Source organism: Lemur catta, chromosome 3 (genome assembly GCF_020740605.2).
Source record: "Lemur catta isolate mLemCat1 chromosome 3, mLemCat1.pri, whole genome shotgun sequence".
Lineage (NCBI taxonomy): Eukaryota > Metazoa > Chordata > Mammalia > Primates > Lemuridae > Lemur > Lemur catta.
In genome coordinates this window covers 86,109,043-86,113,582 of record NC_059130.1, presented here as the reverse complement: position 1 = coordinate 86,113,582, position 4,540 = coordinate 86,109,043, and the positions used below count along the sequence as shown (strand labels likewise).

Sequence of the window (4,540 nt, the reverse complement as noted above, 5' to 3'; positions counted from 1 at the left end):
CTGATCTCAGAAGCTTAAGCAGGGTCAGGCCTGGTTAGTACTTGGATGGGAGACTGGGAATATCAGGGGCTTGTAGCCTTTTTTTTTTTTTAAACAGACACAAAAAAGTCATTAAAAGGTTAACTTTAAAATTAACAAATAGTTTTCATTTTTTGAAATTATTAAGTACATAGTAGTTAGATATTTAGAAAATAATGTACATAATTTAAGTATATCTGATTGAAGTTTGTTGAATGCAGCCTTATTTGATTACAGCTAAATGAATGCGACCTTCCAACGTGAAAAGCTTCCCAGCTTGCTCTAGACCTTTACTGTCCAATAGAGTAGCCCCTAGCTACACGTGGCTATTGAACACTTGAAATGTGGCTAGTCCAGATTGAGATGTACTGCAAAACACAAACTGGATATCAGATCTCAGACTTGGTACCCTAAAGTATGAATGAAAAATATCTACATTTTAAAGTGTTGATTACATGTTAAAATGGCAATTAAATAATTTCGACTGTTTTTATTTTTCTAATATGGCTACTGGAAAATTTAAAGTCATGTACATGGCTTACATTTGTGGTTTGCATTATATTTCTATTGGACAGTGTTGCTCGACCATATCCATCTTTAAAAGGTCAGCTAAAAGCAAGACTTACTGGCAAGTAAAAGGAAGGAAGAAAGTACCTTAAGAAATTGAGAACATTGGTTTAACATTTGGAAGTGCTCTGGAATTTAACCAGGATTTTAATACAGATAGATCTTGGCTATGTAGATCTTCGATATGGTACGTGTTTATTTGTTACTTAGAGCTAAGCAAAGTGCTACCCCTGTAAAGGTGTTCTGTTAGCCAGGATCATATCAAAAGCTCTGATTTCTGAAATTTATAAAATGAAAAAGGCAACTACAGTGTAGATTGCTTTTCTTTGTAAAAGTTGAATTTTAAAGTGTCATTGAGTGGACTGTAGCACACCTTGCCAAATTCCGAGTGCAAATCAACAGCCATCTGTACTTGTTGAACTTGGCATATGTTGTTAGTCAATCCTGAGTCTAATTTGATCACCACCCCCAACACACACACACACAGCACCAACACTGCTCCATTGTTGCCTGGGGTACGATGCTATGTCAGAAAATGGCATCTAGAATTACTCTTCAAACGTCCACCCATTCTGATCACTTTGGAAGGCAAATCGTCCTTCTGTAACTTCTGATTACTTCTCTTTTATAAACACAGTGTACTTTTAATGCTAAGATTTCATTTTCTTTAATCCTTTCTTTCAAGAATCTCATTTTTCTCTGCTGGTGATTCTTTTAAACAAATACTTCTTGTTTGGATCTGAGCAATTCATTCTAATCTTTCAAATAGAGTTATGAAAATCTGGGCTTTGTTTTAGTGATTGAGATGAAGGTCAAGATTGGAACTAACTGATGAGCACACAGGTGCATAGAAGGAAGTGAAACTCAATGGAAATCAAACAGGGGGAGGGGGGAGGAGGGGATGGGCTAAAACCTACCTAAGGGGCACAATGAACACTATCTGGGTGATGGGCACACTTTTAACCCTGACTCAAGCATAACAAAAGTGATCCATGTAACCAAAAACGTTTGTACCCCCATAACACTTTGAAATAAAAAAAGGAAATTGTAATCAGCATAATATAGATGGGGTAATCTGTGTGTGTTTAACCTACATGTGAGAATAAGCAATTTTTTAAAATTAGAATTTCTTGTTCCTATCTTCTCAGAATTCACTTGCTGACTCATTATGAACTTTCAACAAGTGATTCAATTCTACTAATCCTCATACCTCTTCAAAACTATGCTGCCTGCCTACATAATGCTTGCAAGAATGAATAAATCAGTGCTTCTCAAAAGCGTGGCCTATGGACCCCTGCCCCAGCGTCTTCTGGTGTATTTGTTAAAATGAAGATTCTTGGACCTCACCCATATTTACTGAATCAGAATCTTTTAGTTTGTTAGAATTACACAAGAATCTGACATTAGGTCAATTTTTCTTTCCATATATTCATTTTTTTAAAACCCTGAGCCATTAATTTGTTTATTTGAAAAGGTGTCAGTTGAACATTCAGCATGTACCAGGTGCTGGGGATTCAGCATGGAACAAGCCCAGCACCAGCGTTTGCCTTTGAGGAGCTTACATTCTAGCAGGGTGAGACGGACAAAAAGTGAGAACAACAAATCAGCAAGTTCAGCTCACATAATGGTAAGGCACTTTAAAGAAAATGGAACAGGGTAATGGGATATCAGGAGATGGGGAAAGTTAATTTAGATTTTTGATTAATTTATGGGGTTACAGAGGCCTCTCTGAGGAAGTGACATTTGAGCTGAGAAGCGTGATAAGAAGGAGCTAACCACGCAAACGTCTGTGGGGACAGGGTCTCCCATAGGGAAAGAACAGTGCAAAAGCCAAGATGGGAAATGCTTGGCACATTCAAGGGACAGAAAGGAAGAAAAGCAGAGGGCCTGAGACTGGGCCTAGGGCCCTCCCACACCTAAGGTCATGCAGAGAGGAGCGGTTGTTGAGAGTGGAGAAAAAAATAGGAAAGTATTTAAAATAAACTTAGAAATGAAAACGTTGCAACAAGAAGTGCATGGTGAGTTGTGTTGAATGCCTCCAAGAGGCCAAGTCGGATGAGAACAGATAATTGACTAGTAGGTTTGGCACATCGGAGTTGGTGGCCTTGGTTGGGTTGGCGGGAGAGGTGACTGTTAAAAGCCCAACTGGAACAGGTTAAAGAGAATGGGAGATGAGGAAGTGGAGACAAGAACTACAGAAAAATTTCAAGAAGTTTTACCATGTAAGGGAGTAAAAATTCCAAATTCTGGTGGTAACTGGGATCTTGGGGCTAAAAGAGGGTTTTCTTTCATAATTTTTATTTAAACATATTCAAAAGTAGAATAGAACAAACCCCCGTGTACCCATTACCCACTGTGGTTAGCTGAACAATGGCCCCACAAACATGTCGGTGTCATAATCCCCAGGACCTGTGAATATGTTACATGGTAACAGGGACCTTGTGGTTGTGATTAAATTGAGGATCTTGGGAAGCAGAGACTAACCTGGTGACCCAGATGGGCCCAGTGTAATCCTTATGAGAGGGAGGCAAGGGGGTCAGAGCCGACAGTAGGGAAAGTGACAATGGAAGCAGGAAGTTGGAGTGACACACTCAAGGGGCCAAGAGCCAGAGAATGCAGTGTCCTCTAGATCCTGAAAAAGGCAAGGAAACGGATTCTCCCCTGAAGCCTCTAGGCAGACGGAAATGCCCAGGGAATGGGAAGGTCCAGCGACTGTTCAAGAAAGAACTAGTGACTAGCTTTCCCAGTCACAAAAGTGCTTGGGAATTTGGCTTCTTGACAAGTCTTGCCGAGTTCACTTGCAGATTTTTTTGTGGTTTTGAGATTCTCCCTACTACCCTTTTAGCATTCAATTTAGCTTTGCTCTTCTGAGGTCCTGGAAGTAAACGGGGATAATCCCAGTCAAATGAATAGAGTACCTTATCAGGAGGCCTTGCTCTGTGTCTAGTACTTCCACTGCCGGTCTTTTTGCAGCTTTGGTCTGGGAGTAACATGAAGTCCTGGCTTTGGATAGATTTGTAAGAGAATATTCTAGCAACATTAAGTGCTAAATGATTCCTGACAAGTAAAAATCAATGACTCAACTTTTCTGGCCAAGTTTAAAATGCATCTTTTGCCATATTTACTTTTTTTTTTTTTTTTTTGAGACAGGGTCCTGCTCTGTCACCCAGGCTGAAATGCAGTGGCATAATCGTAGCTCACTACAACCTCAAACTTGGGCTCAAGTGATCCTTCTGCCTCAGCCTTCCGAGTAGCTGGAAGTACAGGTACATGCCACCATGCCCGGATAATTTTATTATTTTTAGATATTTTGTAGAGATGGGGTCTCGGTATGGTGTCCAGGCTGGTCTTGAACTCTTGGTCTCAAGCGATCCTCCTGCCTTGGACTCCCAAAGTGCTGGGATTGTGGGCATGAGCTACCACACCTGGCTGCCACCTTTACTTTTTTAGAGAGTTATCCTAAACCCTGAGCTAGTCGTTCTTAATACACCACGTGTGGAGCCCTGGCCATACCTGTACTCTCTCCACTAGAGAAGGGAAATTACATTTTGGACTCCCTAGGTCAGCCTGACCAGGTGCATTTTGACATCTTACTGTTGTTACGGTCTGGGTCTGAGTTCCCGTAGCAGTCCCCTCTGTGCCTGCTTCAGCTTCCTGCTCCCGGCAGCTTCCTCCCTCCCTATCAACTCTCAAACATGGTTCTTCAGGCCCAAAGGATCAGCTCTAGACTAGGAATCAGAAAATCCAGGCTTCAGATTATACTTCAGGGATCATTTCTACAGTTCATTACTAGAGAAGTTTCTCTGACTGTGTAGAGCATCGGAAGCCACGAGGAGGAAGCACAGCGTTCTTCCTGAGTGTGAAGCTGGCTCTCGGTGTTGCTTTGCTGCAACTGCCATTTGCCATTGATGATCGCTCTTCTCGCCTTTCTTGGGCAGTAAGAGGGAGAGGGGGA

The 4,540-nt window shown here is 41.4% G+C and overlaps 1 pseudogene; it reads left to right on the top strand.

The window, feature by feature from the left end:
* Positions 1 to 4,337: 4,337 nt before the first annotated feature.
* On the top strand, positions 4,338 to 4,540 carry LOC123636087 (annotated as a pseudogene).